At 46.2% G+C, this 21,164-nt stretch overlaps 1 non-coding gene across 1 annotated transcript; it reads left to right on the top strand.

Annotated features, from left to right (window-relative positions):
* Positions 1-2,500: 2,500 nt before the first annotated feature.
* Positions 2,501-2,575, top strand: Trnas-cga (transfer RNA serine (anticodon CGA)). The gene has a single exon. It is a non-coding gene; the product is annotated as a tRNA-Ser (tRNA).
* The last annotated feature ends 18,589 nt before the right edge of the window (positions 2,576-21,164 follow it).

Genomic DNA, 21,164 nt, shown 5'->3' with positions numbered 1-21,164 from the left:
GAGAGATTTCCTACTCGATATGGACGGCAGACGTATCTGTAGCTACCGTAAGCCAGTCAACGCTGTGGGGCATCTCAGGCAATGCGAAGCTCCCAGACGTCGAGGCCACTGTCTGCAGGGGAGGGGGATACGCGGCAGGAGGCTGCCATTCCGGTGAGACGCCCGTAAATATTTATGCGGTCGGACATGCGTGAAATTCGACAGGCGCCGCCGTGCCGACGTTTCGCATGGACGGGCGGTACGCCGCCGCGCCCCGGCGAACGGCGCCGAAACAGCCTCCCTGCGAAACGTCGGCACGGCGGAATTCTCACAGGGTCCACGTATTCAGATCCGGTAAATTCTAAGGGGACTTAAATTCATAGTGATTTCTGCTCTAAGATTATCACATCCCTCTGACGTTAAACTACTGGCCATTAAAATTGCTACACCACGCAGATGTCGTGCTATAGACGAGTAATTTACCCGACAGGAAGAAGATACTGTGATATGCAAATGATTAGCTTTTCAGAGCATTCACACAAGTTTGGCGCCGGTGGCGAGTCCTGCGACGTGCTGACATGAGGAATGTTTCCAACCGATTTCTCATACACAAACAGTAGTTGGCCGGCGTTGCCTGGAGAAACGTTGTTGTAATGCCTCGTGTAAGAACGAGAAATGCGTACCATCACGTTTCCGACTTTGATAAATGTCGGATTGTTGCCTATCGCGATTGCGGTTTATCGTATCGCGACATTGCTGCTTGCGTTGGTCGAGATCCAATGACTGTTAGCAGAATATGGAATAGGTGGGTTCAGGAGGGTAACACGGAACGCCGTGCTGGATCCCAACGGTCTCGTATCACTAGCAGTCGAGATGACAGGTAACTTACACGCACGGCTGTTATAGATCGTGCAGCCACGTCTCGATCCCTGAGTCAACAGATGGGGACGTTTGCAAGACAACAACCATCCGCACGAACAGTTCGACGACGTTTGCAGCAGCATGGACTATCAGCTCAGAGACCATGGCTGCGTTTAGCCTTGACGCTGCTGCACAGACACGAGCGCCTGTACTCAACGACGAACCTGGGTGCACGAATGCAAACGTCATTTTTTCGGATGAATCCAGGTTCTGTTTACATCATCATGATGGTCGCTTCCGTGTTTGGCGACATCACGGTGAACGCACATTGGAAGCGTGTATTCGTCATCGCTATACTGGCGTATCGCTCGTCGTGATGGTATGGCGTGCCATTGTGTACACGTCTCGGTGACCTCTTGTTCGCATTGACGGCACTTTGACCAGTGGACGTTACATTTCAGATGTGTTACGACCCGTGGCTGTACCCTTCATTCGATCCCTGCGAAACCCTACATTTCAGCAGGACATGTTGCAGGACCTGTACGGATACAGCAGGAAAATACATTTCAGCAGGAAAATACACGACCGCATGTTACAGGTCCTGTACGGGCCTTTCTGGATACAGAAAATTTTCGACTGCTGCCCTGGTCAGCACTTTATTCAAATCTCTCACCAACTGAAAACGTCTGGTCAATGGTGGCCGAGCAACTGGCTCGTCACAATACGCCAGTCATTTTTCTTGATGAACTGTGGTATCGTGTTGAAGCAGCATGGGCAGCTGTACTTGTACACACCATCCAAGCTCCGTTTGACTCAATGCCCAGGGGTAACAAGGCCGTTAATACGGCCAGAGGTGGTTGTTGTAGTTACTGATTTCTCAGGATCTATGCATTCAAATTAGGTGCAAATGTAATCATATGTCAGTTGTAGTATAATATATTTGTCCAATGAATACCCGTTTATCATCTGCATTTCTTCTTGATGTAGCAGTTTTAATGGCCAGTAATGTAATTTTTTTTCTTTTTTTCGCTACGAGCGCCTTTCTTACAGCAGTGGCTTGATGAAGTCTTTCAACGCCACGGTAAACACACTATTTTACCTGCTGCTGTTTTATGTCTTCTGCCTATACATCCATCTTCGAACAGACTGTGCGACGACCGGTGCTACTGCAACTCGCTGTAGCAGGGATGACACCTTCAGCTGTATTCGAATTCCAAATTTTATTTGTAATCATTTCTAGTGTAAAATTACACCACCTTCGGACCAATCTATGATTCCAGATGCTCTTGTTGATGCCCAGGATCTACATGATCATATGATATAATAGAGGATGCTAAAGTTAGAGTAATGTATATTCGAAATCGATTGTAAAAAAATTAGATTAACGTGTCGTCACTACTACATAAAGATTTATGTTACATGGTCAGTAAGTCGTACTCAACTTGCTGCTCATGACAAACGCATCTGAATTAAACACTTACGTCACTTGAAACTTCCTGGTAGATTAAAACTGTGTGCCGAACCGAGACTCGAACTCGAGACCTTTGCCTTGCAGGACCTTAGTTAAATTCCAAGGTTCGCAGGAGAGCTTCTGTAAAGTTAGGAAGGTAGGAGACGAGGTACTGGCGGAAGTAAAGCTGTGAAGACGGGGCGTGAGTCGTGCTTGGGTAGCTCAGTTGGTAGAGCCTTTGCCCGCGAAAGGCAAAGGTCCCGAGTTCGAATCTCGGTCCGACAAACAGTTTTAATCTGCCAGGAAGTTTCATATCAGCGCACACTCCGCTGCAGAGTGAATATCTCAGAGCCGGCCGAAGTGGCCGTGCGGTTCTAGGCGCTACAGTCTGGAGCCGAGCGACCACTACGGACGCAGGTTCGAATCCTGCCTCGGGCATGGATGTGTGTGATGTCCTTAGGTTAGTTAGGTTTAATTAGTTCTACGTTTTAGGCGACTGATGACCTCAGAAGTTAAGTCGCATAATGCTCAGAGATATTTGAACCATTGTGAACCACGTACGTCACTTGTAGGATAGAATGTGAAATCTTAAAAGTGGCAGAGACCGTCCGCAGGTGAACCAGCGTCCATTAACGAATGCTATGACTGTAAGCTCGTAGTCTTGCGGCAGACCGCAGCTCGTCGTCTTGCGGTAGCGTTCTCACTTCCCGCGCACGGGGTCCCGGGTTCGACTCTCTGCGGGATCAGGGATTTTTCCTGCCTCGAAATGAACGGGCGTTGTCGTCTTCGTCATCCTCATTCATCCCCATTACAATCGGAGGAAGGCAATGGCAAACCACCTCCACTAGGACCTTGTCTAGCACAGCGGTGCGGGTCTCCCGCATCGTCCTCTACACTCAGACATCATCACCAACAAGACTGTAACGTAATGGTTCTTTGTAAACTTGGTTGGAAAAATAACAATATTTGTGTTGTAACTTCCTGGTGGCTTAAAACTGTATGTCGGAACTTTCGCAGGGAAGTACTCTGCTGATTGGCTGTCCAGGCGCAGCAAAAACGTGCTCTCGCAACCCTATTTCAGTCGGTACCGCGAGAGGCAAAGGTCGCAGTTTCGAGTCTCCATCCGTCGCCACACGATTTTACCCTGCCATGCCAGGAACTTTCTCTTCTGCGCACACTCCGTTGCACTGTGAATGTTCTGAAATATTTATATTTATAGCATTGTTTAAAAGATAAATCGTAATGATTTGTTTAATGTTAATGCACCAAACAAATAATATGCGCAAGGTCTAGTAATATGTGGAACTGTAGACATTTTGTTGGAGAACGGTGAGTAGTATTATTTACAGTCCATTAGATAACACGAAATTAATGTCATTGGAGTGTAATTACCGAATGTACCATGCAGAAACGAAAGATATGCTGTAAGTGGGAACACTTAATTACAACCAAGATGAAAGTAAGGGCTTGAAAGTGGTCATGAGGCAAAAGCAACAAGTTAAATATTATGTGGACGTTTCACACATATATATGTTTGCATCCCTCTGCAGCAATATACCAGGGCGTGCTGGAGAGTGATGCCTCCGAAAGTCCTTACGTGAAAATCTTTAAAAATTTTTACACTCATGCTCATAAATTAAGGATAATTGCAGAATGTGGTGCCACACAACGTGGCACTACACAGAACTAGCGCTAATAGCATAGGCACATAGGGAACACACACGACACAGATCTGTAAGTCCCCAGTATTAGTGATAAGTTGAGAAAATCGTCCCGAAGCACATGTGCTACAAACGCCACTGTTTCCTGCACATGTACCCCGACATCAATATGGGAGATGATCACCATGCACACATACACAAGCCGCACAACGGGTTGGCATACTCTGGATCAGGTGGTCGAGCAGCTGCTGGGGTATAGCCTCCAATTCTATCACCAGTGCCTGTCGGAGCTCATGAAGTATCCTAGGGGTTTGAAGACGTGCAGCGATATGTCGACTGAGAGCATCCCAGACGTGCTCGATGGGGTTTAGGTCTGGAGAACAGGCATGCCACCCTATTCGCCTGATATCTTCTGTTTCAAGGTACTCCTCCACGAAGGAAGCTCGGTGAGACCATGAGGTATCATCCAACAGGAGGAAGGTGGGACCCACTGCACCCCTGAAAAGGCGGACATACTGGTGCAAAATGATGTCCCGATACACCGGACCTGTTACAGTCTCGCTCTCAAGGGCATGTAGGGGTGTACGTCCACCAATCATAATCCCACCCCACACCATCAAACCACGACCTCCATACAGGTCCCTTTCAAGGACATTAAGGGTTTGGTATCTGGTTCCTGGTTCATGCCAAATGAAAACCCGGCGAGAATCACTGTTCAGACTATACCTGGACTCGTCCGTGAACATAACCTGCGACCACTGTTCCAATGACCATGTACTGTGTTCTTGACACCAGGCTTTACTGGATCTCCTGTGACCGTGGGTCAGTGGAATGCACCTTGCAGGTCTCCGGGCAAATAAAATATGTCTGTTCAGTCGTCTGTAGACCGTGTGTCTGGAGACAACTGTTCCAGTGGCTGCGGTAAAGTCCCGAGCAAGGCTACCTGCAGTACGCCATGGACGTCTGCTTGCATTGATGATGAGATATCGGTCTTCTTGTGGTGTTGTACACTATGGACGTCCGGTAATGTAGAGCCTGGACACGTTTCCTGTCTGCTGGAATCGTTGCCATAATCTTAGTGGCACACGGAGGGCCAGTGCTACGACCTGCTGTGTTTGGCCAGCCTCCAGTCGCCCTAATATTCTACCTTTCATAACGTCATCAATATGTGTTCTTCGAGCCATTTTCAACACACAGTCACCATAGAAATTCTGAAAACGTTCGCACACTTACTCGCTGCACCGTATTCTGACATGCAGCAATACACGTCTGCGTATGTGGACTCCTGCCAGCGCCACCGTGCGACGACTGCAGGTCAAATGCACCGCATGGTCATACCCCGAGGTGATTTAAACCCGCAAACAGCTCCCCAGAGCGTTATTTCACCATGTATCAGCATCATCCTTAATTTATGAGCATGTGTGTAGATAAATAAACGTCAATAACACTCTACATCTTTACCTTCATGTCTACGTTGTTATGTCTCTGCACATTCACCTTGGCGACGAACACAGTTCTCCGAACCAGAGACCAGTCTGTTGATGCCGTCGCTGTACAATGTTTGACAATCTTATGGCTGCTTGCACCGCTTCGTGACTATCTAACTGAAGTACTCTAAGATATTCTTTAAAGTTTGGAAACAGCTGAAAATTGGATGGGGCCAAGTCCGGACGGTATGGAGGATGATCGATGACAGTTAACTGAAGGCGTCGGATTGCTGAAAATGCCGCAGCGTTAGTGCGTGGTCTGGTATTGTCATGCTTAAGGAAAGAGACCTCCATGTGTGGACGAACTTTCCGGATTCGAAACTCTACTACAGCGCACTGTCTCTCACGCACCAACATAGTTACATTACACTGCATTTTGTTACATGCTGCAACCCAGAGGCCACTATAGGGACGGGGCTGCAAATTAGGAGGCTTTACTTTTCAGCAGGTCCTCGTACAATGAGTCAACGGGAACCTGGATTCAGAAAAACCCGTTATTACAAGGCGTGAAGAAGACGCCACGATTCGTTGCCTAACCATTACCGAATGGTAAGATGTACATTGTGTGATTTTTAAATGCGACCGTTTTAGGTTAAGCATTACCGTGACTGTTATTGACATTAAATGATACAAGTTTACTGTTACCAGTCACTGTTTATTTATCTCCAAGAAGCGTTTCAAAGGTTTAAACCTCAATCATCAGATGGATTTACATTTGTTAATATAACATTTGTGTGTTTCTTGTGTTAGATGTTATGGAGAAATTTGTGGCACTGTCTCCAGTGGTCACAGGTTCCTTTCACTGTCGTAACACATCTCCTGTCTACTGTCATATTTTGTAAACAAATATGATGGAGGTTAAAACCTTTGAAACGCATCGTGAAGATAAATAAACAGTGACTGGTAACAATAAACTTGTTGTTTCATTTAACTGTGTTGTTTACTTAGTATTTTATTGTGATCTGTAATAAACCACCTATGAAAAAACTCACTATGGCTCGCAGATGATATACTTTCTCTACGAAATGGAAGGGAGTAAAGCCCGCATCTCGTGGTCGTGCGGTAGCGTTCTCGCTTCCCACGCCCGAATTCCCGGGTTCGATTCCCGGCGGGGTTAGGGATTTTCTCTGCCTCGTGATGGCTGGGTGTTGTGTGATGTCCTTAGGTTAGTTAGGTTTAAGTAGTTCTAAGTTCTAGGGGACTGATGACCATAGATGTTAAGTCCCATAGTGCTCAGAGCCATTTGAACCATTTGAAGGGAGTAAAAAACCTCGTTAGTGTTGTTGAAAGTTTCCTCCCTTGTCCATAAAGCTAGCCATGTTGTTCTGTTTGTAGTATACATAAATAAAATCTTCAATATCCATAAACATATTATGAGCCAAAAGGATATGACATGTCCAGTCAGTAAGCACAACAGCTTATAGAAGTTCCGTTACAATAGTACGACACCAATTTATAGATATCTTCTACAAAAGATAAAAATTATTTCATGATTCTCACTCTTTAGTAAAATCTTATGATCATTCTTACTTACAGAATATATAAAATACAAGAACTGTAACAAGAAAGGGCAAAATACCATAGTGCAAGCAGTGCAAGCTCTGTAGGCAGTTATGTTTACATAATATCCGATATTACTATCATACTTCTATTAAATTAACAAAAATGTCACAGAGCCTTTTAGAAAAGGAGGAACTGAATAAAAAATTGCATTCAGCAAAACAACCAGCTATACAGCACACTCACTACTTAGTCACTCTGGGTATATATTCATTACAGTTCGCTTAACTTTCGTAACATACGGCTATCTCCTGAAGATTTTAATTGCTGATATGCTACTGTCATTTAGTTAGAAGTAACAGTACCTAGAACAATGTCGGATTTGATGTCTCCCCAATGGGCCGCTGCCTTGAAATGCCGTACTGTCACAACACACAACATACACGAAGGTGAAAAATGTCATGGAATACCTCAAATGTTCAAATGTGTGTGAATTCCTAAGGGACCAAACTGCTGAGGTCTACATCTACATCAACATCCATACTCCGCAAGCCACCTGACGGTGTGTGGCGGAGGGTACCTTGAGTACCTCTATCGGTTCTCCCTTCTATTCCAGTCTCGTATTGTTCGTGGAAAGAAGGATTGTCGGTATGCTTCTGTGTGGGCTCTAATCTCTCTGATTTTATCCTCATGGTCTCTTCGCGAGATATACGTAGGAGGGAGCAATATACTGCCTGACTCTTCGGTTAAGGTATGTTCTCGGAACTTCAACAAAAGTCCGTACCGAGCTACTGAGCGTCTCTCGTGCAGAGTTTTCCACTGGAGTTTATCTATCATCTCCGTAACGCTTTCACGATTACTAAATGATCTTGTAACGAAGCGCTGCTCTCCGTTGGATCTTTTCTATCTCTTCTATCAACCCTATCTGGTACGGATCCCTTACTGCTGAGCAGTATTCAAGCAGTGGGCGAACAAGCGTACTGTAACCTACTGCCTTTGTTTTCGGATTGCATTTCCTTAGCATTCTTCCAATGAATCTCAGTCTGGCATCTGCTTTACCAACGATCAACTTTATATGATCATTCCATTTTAAATCGCTCCTAATGCGTACTCCAAGATAATTTATGGAATTAACTGCTTCCAGTTGCTGACCTGCTATTTTGTAGCTAAATGATAAGGGAGCTATCTTTCTATGTACTCGCAGCACATTACACTTGTCTATATTGAGATTCAATAGCCATTCCCTGCACCATGCGTCAATTCGCGGCAAATCCTCCTGCATTTCAGTACAATTTTTCATTGTTACAACCTCTCGATATACCACAGCATTATCCGCAAAAAGCCTCAGTGAACTACCGATGTCATCCACAAGGTCATTTATGTATATTGTGAACAGCAACGGTCCTACGACACTCCCCTGCGGCACACCTGAAATCACTCTTACTTCGGAAGACTTCTCTCCATTGAGAATGACATGCTGCGTTCTGTTATCTAGGAACTCTTAAATGCAATCACACCACTGGTACGACAGTCCACATGCTCTTACTTTGTTCATTAAACGACTGTGGGGAACTGTATCGAACGCCTTGCGGAAGTCGAGAAACACGGCATCTACCTGGGATCCCGTGCCTATGGCCCTCTGAGTCTAGTAGACGAATAGCACGAGCTGGGTTTCACACGACCGTCCCTAGACTACGCCACTTCTTAAACTAACTTATGCTAAGAACAACACACACACACACCCATGCCCCGGGAAGGATTCAAACCTCCGGCGGGAGGGGCCACGCAATCCGTGACATGGTGCCTCAAACCGCGCGGCCGCTCCGCGTGGCTGGAATACCTACTACTATCGTGTAGGACCTCCTTTTCCCCAGAGTAGTAGACCAACTTGCCGTGGCAGGGACCGAACTAGTCATTGGACGTCCCCTGCAGAAATATTGAACCACGCTACTTTTAAAAACGTCCATAACTGTGGAAACGTTGCCTTATTGAACCACGCTACTTTTAAAAACGTCCATAACTGTGGAAACGTTGCCTGTGCAGGTTTTTATGCACGAAGTGACCTATTGATTATGTCCTATGAATGTCAGATGGATGGTCAAATCATTCTCTTGGATTGTCCAGATCAATCGCGAATAATTGTGGCCCAGTGACATGGTGCATTGTCATACATAAAAATTCCATCGTTGTCCATGAAATGCTGCAAGTGGTCTCCAAATGCTCGAACATAACCATTTCAGTCAACGATCCGTTCAGTAGAATCAGAGGACCCAGTCAATTCCATGTAAGCACAGCCCACACAACTATAGAGCATCCACCAGCTTGCACACTGCCTTATTGACAACTTGGGATCACGGCGTTGTGGGGTCTGCGTCACACTACAAACCCTACCTTCAGCTCTTAGCAACTGAAGTCTGGGATGATCTGACGAGGCGACGGTTTTCCAGCCATCTACCATCCAGTCGATATGGTCACGAGCGCAGAAGATCCGCTGCAGGCGATGTCGTGCTGGTCGGCCTCTGTGGCCTAGCGGTTCTAGGCGCTTTAATCCGGCACCGCTGCTACGGTCGCAGGTTCGAATCCTGCCTCGGGCATGGTTGTGTGTGTTGTTCTTAGGTTAGTTAGGTTTACGTAGTTCTAAGTCTAGGGGACTTATAACCTCAGATGTTAAGTCCCTTTGTGCTTGTAGCCATTTGAACCATTTTTGAAGTCGTGCTGTTAGTAAAGGCACTTGCATCGGTCGTCTGCTGCCATGGCCCATTAACGCCAAATTTCGCGACACCGTCCTAATGGATACATTCGTCGTATGTCCCACATTGATTTCTGTGGTCATCTCGCTCAGTGTTGCTTGTGTGTTAGCACTGACAACTCAACTCAAACGCCGCTGTTCTCAGTCGTTAAGTGAAGGCTGTCGGGTACTGCGCTGCCGTGGTGAGAGGTACTGCCTGAAATTTGGTGTTCTCGGCACACTCTTGATACTGTAAATCTCGGAATACTGAATTCCATAACGAATTCCGAAATGGAATGTCCCATACGTATACCTCCAGCTATCATTCCCCTTTCCTAGTCTGTTCATCCCCGTTGGAAACCTTTTCATGTTAATTACCTGAGTGCAAATGACAGCTCCGCCAATGCACTGCATTTTTACACCTTGTGTACGCGATACTACAGCCATGTGTATATTTGCATATCGCTGTATCAATGTAATGCAAAAACATGTAAATATTAAAATTCTTTAACCACCAGTGACGGTTCAAGTCATTTTACTACAATAAATAATAGCGTTCAGAATGTCTGATATGCTTTATATTGCTCCGGGGTGTGCTTTCTCCGCGCTACGGCGTCAGAAACGGCACGCAAAGCGTTAAAGTAGGAATGCACGGTCCTTTTAGCGACGGATTCTAGATTTTCTAACTTAGGAGACTGTGTTTGATATGGTTGAGACATAAGTGGTGAGAGTGGTAAGGTAATGGGCTGTAATAAGAACCATAATACTTTAAACAAATTGATATAAATATTCAAATCGCAGTGCGTAGAAACTGCTTTAGCTTTTTCTGTTACAATACACAACGTCCGCAATGGACGATGGGAAAGAACTATTTCGATCAGTATGAATTTAATTAGAAACCGCATTTATTACACTCAGAAACCTTAAGGTTTATAAATAAATGCTTGAGCTAAATAAACTTGTAAAACTCAAAGATGATGTATGAACATTAACTTTCTTCAATGTTTAAGAGACGTTTTTTGATTAAAACAAAATTCAAGGTTTACAAGTGCAATTTGGAGATCCCACAGCCAGGCAAGCTCTGCTACACAAAGTGAAGGCCCCAATTGCATTGTGGTCGAAAAGAGCCACCTCTGATTGCTAGAGCGTACGACACGGCCTCCACATACTCTGTTATGGTTTGAAGACTTTTACGATAGGATAAATAAGTTATCTGAAACACACCAAATACACCAGGTAGCCCACGGGAGCCTTCCCCTGAAGTTTCGTGTTTCCCGCATACATTGGTGTAAGAAGATTCGTCTCGTCATAGCTGTCCAAAGGGGAAGTGCACGTACAAATGAACCTCCACCAAGCTGTGCCGCCATTTGCGTGCGGTTTCCTCCTCGTTCCTCTCCGGTAGGGTCACGTAGCCGTCTGTTTGTAGTTGGAGTCAGTTCTTGCAGTCACACAGGTAACAACTGCTGTGTGCTGTAGCGAAGACTACACCGACATAATACTGATTTATGGGGAGACGCACCGCAGTTCAGGTGAGGCCCGAATGCTGTAGTCACAGCGTTTTCAACGCGACATCTACATTCTGGGTATGTTTTTAGACGTACAGAGACGCGTTTAAGAACCTAGAGAGCTTTCCACGTACAAAGTGTCGTGGAAATATTAATTCGCGACGCACTCGAATTTGCGCGGGACGTTATTGAGTATTTTGGAGCACATTCGACACACAGTGAGCATAGCTTAAATGAAAATAACGTGCACGTACAATGCAGTACAAGTGAAAGTTTTATCATGGTATTGCATAAATGCAATACCATGCCTTATATTTGTACCTATAATAATAATAATAATAATATGGTCATTATTGTAAATGTCATTGGATCTCGCACAGTAGTAGGTATTTCTCATCGTAATTATGACAAAGAACAGCTGTAGTGGACCTGGGCATATCAAATTCTTCGTACAAAGGATTCTGGAGAAACGAAAATGGCATCGCTTTAAGCTTCACCTACACCAATATCTGTAAGGAAACGATTTCCAAAATCGGGTATAGTTGTGGAGACGTCTCGTAAATAAAGTGGCCGTAATCCGAATTTCACGAGGCACATTTTTTTGGGGAGATGAATGCTATTTTCCAATGACGCCACTGTCAATAGACGAAGACTATATTACTGGGCTCCTGCAATTGCTCATTGGTTACGAACACATCAGATGCAAGTGCACGGTGGTGTTAAGGTATGGTCCGGCATTCTAGGAAACCGCATCATTGGACCAGTTTATTTAGCTGCCAGACTAACTGATCGGCTGTATTTGCAATTCCTACAGAGTAAGCTAAATCTTCTAGAAAACATCCACTTCAATTAGATATGAGGCACTGATTTCTCCGCGATGGCGTGCCACCGTATTATTGTAGAGATGTTAGGGAACGCCTAAACAATGTAACAATGTGTTCCCCAAACGGTCCGACGGCCAGCGAGATCGCCTGATTTATCGCCCTTGGAATTTTTCTCATTGGTTTATATCAGAGCCAGGGTTTACGAAACGGAACAGGAAAATCCAGGGGTGTTAAAAGAACGAATACGTCATGCTTGCGCTTCACTATCTGCAGAAATGTTAAGTGTCCAAGCTGAAACTGAGAGACGCTTGCATCAATGCATCCAGCAAGGTGGACATGCATTTTATCATTTGTATTATCAATAAATCAGTTATAGAGTTCTGTCAGTGTATGGCATAGTTTTAAAGGAACATAATTTATGATATTCGTTATATTCATTGTTTTTTATTGCAATTAAAGATATGATAGCATTTATGAAATACCACCAATTGTGAAGCACGACTGGTGCGTTGTGTCTTGTTAGTCAGTTAGCTCTCATACCTTGATATGCGTTGAAATAGGTAATTCATATGCATTGGCCCTTATGAGTACTGTTTTGGTCAGGGACGATCGTTCTTCTACACAGACACCTTCTAGAACCCAGGAATTTGACCCGGCACCCCTCCTACAGAAAGCAAGTTTTCTAGCAACGAGCTATAGGACTAGTTACAACTGGAAAGCGCTTGTTTTCAAGCGATGGTCTTACGTTTAGAAAGATCTCCTCCCTGTTGGTGTGGGGCTCCACTTTACTGGCCTGCTTAGGTAAACATTTCGGCATCCGGGATTAACAACGTCAACGGAGGACGGCGAGCGTGAAACACCTGGTACATAATTTCACGCACAACCCTAACAGAACCATACAATAAAATAAACCGTCCTAACTTCAACAGCCAAAAGTACTTAAGGCTTGCCGGCCATAGTGGCCGTGTGGTTCTAGGCGTTACAGTCTGGATCCAAGCGATCGCTACGGTCGCAGGTTCCAATCCTGCCTCGGGCATGGATGTGTGTGATATCCTTAGGTTAGTTGTCAGTTCTATGTGACTTATGACCTCAGACGTTAAGTCATATAGTGCTCAGAGTCATTTGAACCAACTTAAGGCTTGAAGACAATCCTTAAATTATAACAAAACGGCCACAGCTGAATGAGCCACCAAACGCTAAAGTGCTTTGCTTATGGCAATTTCCTAACGGCTCCAGAAACTTACAGGCCTGAGACAAAGAAGTACTGATTAACCGTACTACACTGAAGAGTCAAAGAAACTGTTACACCTGATTAATATCGAGTAGGGCCCCCGCGAGCTCGCAGAAGTGACTCAAAACTACGTGGCATTGACTCGACTCATGTCTGAAGTAGTGCTGGAGGGAACTGATACCATGAAATCTGCAGGGCTGTTCATAAGTCCGTAAGAGTAGTCTACTAAGGGGAGGAGATCTCTTCTGAAAGGGACGTTGCAAGGCATCCCAGACGTGCTCAATAATGTTCATGTGTGAGGAGTTTGGTGGCCAGCGGAAGTGTTTAAACTCAAAAGAGTCTCCTGGAGCCACTCTGTAGCAATTATGAACTCGTGGGGTGTCGCATTGTCCTGCTGGAATTGCCCAAGTCGGTAGGAATGCACAATGGACATTAATGGATGCAGGTGACCAGACAGAATGCTTACGTACGTGACACCTGTCAGAGACGTATCTAGACGTATCAGGGGTCCCATATCACTCCAACAGCACACGTCCCACACCATTACAGAGGCTCCACCAGCTTGAACAGTCCCATGCTGGCAGGCAGGGTCCATGGATTCATGACGTTGTCTCCCTACCCGTACACGTCCATCCGCTTGATACAATTTGAAACGAGACTCGTCCGTCCAGGCAATATATTTCCTGTCATCAACAGTCCAGTGTCGGTGTTGACAGGCCCAGGCAATACGTAAAGCTCTGTGTCGTGCACTCATCAAGGGTTCACGATTGGGGTCTTCCGCTCCGAAAGCCCATATCGATGATCTTTCCTCGAATGGTTCGCACGTTGACACTTGTTGATGGCCCAGCATTGAAATCTAGAGCAATTTGCAGAATGGTTGCACGTTGAACGATTCTTCTCTTCAGTCTTCGTTGGTCCCGTTCTTATAGATCTTCTTCCGATCTCAGCGATGTCAGAGATTTGACGTTTTACCGGATTCCTGGTATTCGCGGTACACTCGTGAAATGGTCGTACGGGAAAACCCTACTTCGTCGCTACCTCGGAGATGGTGTGTCCCATTGCTCGACCGCCGACTATAACACAACGGCTGGTCGCGGTGGTCTAGTGGGTCTAGACGCGCAGTCCGGAACCGCGGGCCTGCTACGGTCGCAAGTTCGAATCCTGCCTCGGGCATGGATGTATGTGATGTCCTTAGGTCAGTTAGGTTTAAGTAGTTCTAAGTTCTAGGGGACTGATGACCACAGATGTTAAGTCCCATAGTGCTCAGAGCCATTTGAACCATTATAACACCAAGTTCAAACTCACTTAAATCTTGATAACTTGCCATTGAAGCGGTAGTAACCGATCTAACAACTGCGCCAGACACTTGTTGTCTCATATAGGCGTTGGCGAACATGGCGCTGTGTTCTACCTGTTTACACATCTCTGAATACTCATCCGTATACCAGTTTCTTTGGCGCTTCGGTGTATAAGTTAATCGAAGCATCACCTGTCACTCTCCCGCATCAGCAACATCGGGTAAACGCGACACTTTCTTTACGTGCAAAGCAGCGGAACACATATTACTTGATGTTACACTTTATTGTAAATACATCTTAGATTCCCTGCTTTCCCAGTGCCGTGTTAATAATCCATAATACGACAGCTTGGAAACATCGATGCCATGGACTAGTAAGTTAGATAGAATAAAGCTTATAACTTCTTGAAAGAATTTAGTAAGGGCTCATCAACTAACACAGACGCAGTTCTAATACAATAGTAGCGACCACAGCGTGACCGAGTCCGAGTCCGAATCTACGGCTCAACTGCCGTGCTGTATTCGCAACGGCTCCTCGGAAGTTACAGACTGCAGAGGTAAATCTGTCCGCTCTGCCCCTGGCTAGCGAACTCTCATGAAGAACTCACGCCTCTTATACATCTACATCTACATATATACACCGCAATCCACCATACTGTGCGTGGCGGAGGTTATCTCGTACCACAACTAGCATCTTCTCAACCTGTTCCACTCCCAAACAGAACGAGGGAAAAATGACTGCCTATATGCCTTTGTACGAGCCCTAATCTCTCTTATCTTATCTTTGTGGTATTTCCGCGAAATGTAAGTTGGAGGCAGTAAATTTGTACTGCAGTCAGCCTCAAATGCTGGTTCTCTAAATTTCCTCAGTAGCGATTCACGAAATGAACGCCTCCTTTCCTCTAGAGACTCCAACCCAAGTTCCTGAAGCATTTCCGTAACACTCGCGTGATGATCAAACCTAGAAGTAACAAATATTAGAATCGAGAGCTAGCCGATATGGTGCTTACTTAGGGAAAGGCAAAGAGGCAACGAGCCGCGGGCAGCAAGGTTGTATCAGGAGACTTATTTCCGACGACAACAACCGCAGCATTTAATATTTGCAACATTGTTTCGCCGCTTGTCTGAGATATAGTCATTTCAGGAAGTGGGAAATCACCAAGGATGTACCCGAAATGTTCGGACAACAGACATGGAGGAAAATGTGATGAACACTATGGAAGTCAGTTGGACCGCCAGTACATGGTAAGAGAGACGGCCGTGTGGAACGTTGTCTATGAGAATTGTTACTACCCACTTCACTTACATCTTGTGCAGGGTTTACTAGCGACAGACTTTCCACATCGGGAGCGGTTTTGTCACTGGTTTCTTCACCAGGCTGACACCATTCCGTGATCTGTGTCATGCATCTTATTCACAGATGAGGTCACCTTTACGCGGAGTGGTATCTCAACTATCATAACAGTCATCTGTGGGATAGTATGCACTACCCGCATGGCATGGTGACAGAGAATCATTAGCATCGGCACAGCCGGAATGTGTGGGCCGGGATAATTGGCTATCGGATTTTGGGACCAGTCTTCATCCCACGTCGCCTAACAGGCCAGAACTATTGACTTTTTTGCGGGAGAATTTGCCTCACTTGCTGGAAGATGTGCCTTTGGTGATTCGTAGAGTTATGTGGCTGCTACGTTATGGCGCTCCAGACCACTTTGCCGTTAACATCCAGAAGCATCTCAAAAGTGTCTTGCCTGATCGATGGATTGGACGAAGGAGTCCAGTTGCCTGGCCTGCTCGTTCACCGGATCTCAACCCATGCAAACTCTGGTTATGGTGCCGTCTCAAAAGTTTCGTGTATGCAGAGCCCATTCCAGATGTGGAGACACTGGAGCAGCGTATTGATGCTGCCTTCGACACTGTTCGGATGCGGCCTGGCCGATGTGACCGTGTGAGACAGAACATGCTACGGCGAGTACACGCATGCGACGAGGCACACGGAAACCATTTTCAGCACATACTAAAACTGTGGCTGCGTGGTACAGCGCGTATTAGACCGCAGTCTCTGTAACAATGTATAACTGAATAAATGATCTCCAGCATGGAAACCATGCATTTCCCGACATACGTTTATTAGACATTTTCGTTCCGTAGTCTTTCTATCGATCAATCTCTACATCTACATACATACTCCGCAATCCACAATACGGTGTGAGGCGGAGGGCACCTCGTACCACAACTAACACCTTTTCTCCCTGTTCCACTCCCAAACAGAACGAGGGAAAAATGACTGCCTATATGTCTCTGTACGAGCCCTAATCTCTCTTATATTATCTTTGTGGTCTTTGGCGAAATGTAAGTTGTCGGCAGTAAAATGGTACTGCAGTCAGCCTCAAATGCTGGTTCTCTAAATTTCCTCAGTAGCTATTCACGAAAAGAACGCCTCCTTTCCTCTAGAGACGCCCACCCGAGTTCCTGAAGCATTTCCATAACACACGCGTGATGATCAAACCTACCAGTAACAAATCTAGCAGCCAGCCTCTGAATTGCTTCTATGTCCTCCCTCAATCCGACCTGATAGGGATCCCAAACGCTCGATCAGTACTCAAGAATAGGTCGTATTAGTGTTTTATAAGCGGTATCCTTCAGAGATGAACCACATCTTCCAAAAATTCTACCAACGAACCGAAGACGATTATCCGCCTTCCCCACAACTGCCATTACATGTTTGTTCCACTTCATATCGCTCTGCAATGTTACGCCCAAATATATAATTGACATGACTGTGTCAAGCGCTACACTACTAATGGGGTATTCAAACGTTACAGGATTCTTTTTCCTATTCATCTGCATGAATTTACTTTTATCTATATTTAGAGTTAGCTGCCATTCTTTACACCAATCACTAATCCTGTCGAAGTCTTCTTGTATCCTCCTACAGTCACTCAACGACACCTTCCCGTACACCACAGCAACATCAGCAAACAGCCGCCATATCCATCCACCCTATCCAAAAGATCATTAATGTAGATAGAAAACAACAGCGGACCTGCCACACTTCCCTGGGGCACTCCAGGTGATACCCTCACCTCCGATGAACACTCACCATCGAGGATAACGTACTGGGTTCTATTACTTAAGAAGTCTTCGAGCCAGTCACATACTGGGGAACCAATCCCATATGCTCGTACCTTAGTTAGGAGTCTGCAGTGGGGCACCGAGTCAAACGCTTACCGGAAGTCAAGGAATATGGCATCCGTCTGACGCCCTTCATCCATTCTTCGCAAGATATCATGTGAAAAAAGGGCGAGTTGCGTTTCGAAGGAACGATGCTTTCTAAAGCCGTGCTGAAGCATGGACAGCAACTTCTCTGACTCAAGGAAATTCATTATATTCGAACTGAGAATACGTTCGAGAACCCTATAACAAACTGATGTTAAGGATATTGGTCTGTGATTTTGAGGATCCGTCCTTCTACCCTTTTTATATACAGGTGTCACCTGCGCTTTTTTCTAGTCGCTCGAGACTTTACGTTGGGCAAGAGATTCGCGATAAATGCAAGGTAAGTAAGGAGCCAATGGAGTAGAGTACTCTCTGTAAAACCGAATTGTAATCCCATCAGGACCTGGCGATTTATTTATTTTCAACCCATTCAGCTCCTTCACAACCCCAGGGATGTCTATCACTATGTCCTCCATGCGGGAATCTGTACGAGACTCAAACGGTGCTATGCTTGTACGATCCTCCTGCGTGAAAGATTTCTCAAATGCTAAATTTAAAATTTCAGCTTTCGTTTTGCTTTCTTCCGTTGCCAAGCCAGACTGATCAGTGAGTGACTGGATGGAATCTCTAGAGTTTATACACGGTGCAAAGGATCACCTGTATATCACCCATCTTCCGTCTGTCTCCTGGTGACAACCGGCGAAAGTGTCACTTATCGACAGAGAGCAAAGACCTCTTACTCGCCACAAGCTTGATCGATAAATCACGCGGCAGGCCTTCGTCCACAACCTTTCGTTATCAGCTACTTAATCTTGAATACTAAGTAGCGGCAAAAGATAAATATTTCCAATATCGGTAAAGGAGGATCGTCAGCCCTGATATATATTAATTTCGCTGCTCGTTATTGCATCTTGGAGCGGCAGCGATAATCGACCGAGCGGTCTATAAATTAGACAGCCAGGTTCAGAGGAGGCGATGCGACCCTCCGTTATCGGCGGCGCGCCTGCGCGTCGCTTCATTTGGCGCGCCTGGCTGCACAGACGGACGAGGAGGCGACGGCGCCGCGGCTTATCTACTGGAGGAGGGGTGGGGCAGCGGCCACGGCGTCCGTCTCCTCGCTCACACCGGCCCCGATAGCTTCCGCCCGCCCCCGCACATAAATCTCCCCAGGCCGAGACCCCAGCACCGTTCTCAAGAGGCGACCGGGCGGACTGGTGACGTCTCACCGGTGATAGCGCCGGGGCGATCGACTTCCATTCAGCTGGGAGCCAGCGGTGTGTTGTGTGTTGATGTAATTTACACTACTGGCCTTTAAAATTGCTACACCAAGAAGAAATGCAGATGATACACGGGTATTCATTGGACAAATATATTTTACTACAACGGACATGTGCTTACATTTTCACGGAATTTGCGTGCATTGATCCTGAGAAATCACTACCCAGAACAACCAGGTCTGCCGTAATAACGGCCTTGATACGCCTGGGCATTCAGTCAAACAGTGCTTGGATGGCGAGTACAGGCACAGCTGCCCATGTAGCTTCAACACGATAACACAGTTCATCAAGAGTAGTGACTGGCGTATTGTGACGAGCCAGTTGCTCGGCCACCATTGACCAGACGTTTTCAGTTGGTGAGAGATCTGGAGAATGTGCTGGCCAGGGCAGCAGTCGAACATTTTCTGTATCCAGAAAGGCCCCTACAGGACCTGCAGCATGCGGTCGTGCATTATCTTGATGACATGTAGGGTTTCGCAGGGATCGAATGTAGGGTAGAGTCACGGGTCGTAATACATCTGAAATGTAACGTCCACTGGTCAAAGTGCCGTCAGTGCGAACAAGAGGTGTCCGAGACGTGTAACCGATGGCACCCCATACCATCACGCCCGGTGATACGCCAGTATGGCAATGACGAATACACGCTTCCCATGTGCGTTCACCGCGATGTCGCCAAACACGGATGTGACCCTCATGAAGCTGTAAACAGAACCTGGATTCATCCGAAAAAATGACTTTTTGCCATTCGTGCACCCAGGTTCCTCGTTGAGTACACCATCGGAGGCGCTCCTGTCTGTGATGCAGCGTCAAGGGGAACCGCAGCCGTGGTTTCGGAGCTGCTAGTCCATGTTGCTGCAAACATCGTCGAACTGTTCGTGTAGATGGTTGTTGTCTTGCAAACGTCCCCATCTGTTGACTCAGGGATCGAGACGTGGCTGCACTATCCGTTACAGCCATGCGGGTAAGGTGCCTGTCATCTCGACTGCTAGTGATACGAGGCCGTTGGGATCCAGCAAGGCGTTCCGTATTACCCTCCTGAACCCACCGATTCCATATTCTGCTAAGAGTCGTTGGATCTCGACCAACGCAAGAAGCAGTGTCGCGATACGATAAAACGCAATCGCCTTAGGCTACATTCCTACTTTTATCAAAGTCGGAAACGTGATGCTACGCATTTCTCTTCCTTACATGAGGCATGACAACAACGTTTCACCTAGCAACGCCACCGGCTCCAACCTTGCGTGAATGCTCTGAAAAGCTAATCATTTGCATATCACAGCATCTTCTTCCTGTCGGTTAAATTTCGCGCATGCAGCACGTTATCTTCGTGGTGTATCAATTTTAATGTCCAGTACTGTATATGTTTTACTTGCCTTGTGACAGTGGGAAAGACCACGAAACTTAATTATTTATGTACTGCCATAAACACTTTGATCTGAGACCTAGACTACATTCAAGACCTTTCACTATGTGATCAAAGGGATCCGATCACCATCAAGTGATGTGGAATTGACAGCTCGGTGTGATGAGAGGCGGACCCGTCTGTATAAAAGGAGGCGGGGAGTATGGTGTTGTCAGTAGAGAAGCAGTGACAGCAGACTGAGTCGGTCAAGAGAGCTCAAAGACTCCGAACGCCGACTAGTAGGTGGATGTCACTTGAGCGTCACACCCACACATTTCAGCCTTCCTAGAACTACCGAACTCGACTATGGGTCGTGGGAAAGCCAAGTGAAAACGTTAAGGAACAACTGCCGCTAAACCGAGACCAGGCAGTCCTCATGTAGTCACTGACAGGCACGGCCCAGCATAGAGAACGTTTGTAAAAAGCCGCTTGATATCACTTACGAGATCCAAAGTGCTACCGGCCTCCCAGGTTTCACAATGGCTGTGCGTAAGGAGCTAAAAATAATGGGGCACAATCATCTAGTGAACCCTCATAAGCGACGCTTGAGGTGGCGGTAGCGAGCAACTCCACTGGACACTAGATGACTGGAAACCAGTGATTCGGATTGATTAATCACGCTATATCCTGTGGCAGGCGCGTAGAGGGGTTTTGGTTCGGTGAATCCCCGGAGAACGTCACCTGCATTCATGTGTAGTGGCAACAGTGAAGGGGTGCTGTTAAGGTAAGGGGATGTTTTTCGT

The sequence above is a fragment of the Schistocerca gregaria genome, chromosome 6 (assembly GCF_023897955.1).
Source record: "Schistocerca gregaria isolate iqSchGreg1 chromosome 6, iqSchGreg1.2, whole genome shotgun sequence".
Classification (NCBI taxonomy): Eukaryota; Metazoa; Arthropoda; class Insecta; order Orthoptera; family Acrididae; genus Schistocerca; species Schistocerca gregaria.
The sequence above is the reverse complement of the archived record's forward strand: the minus strand, read 5'-3'. Positions and strand labels throughout refer to the sequence as shown.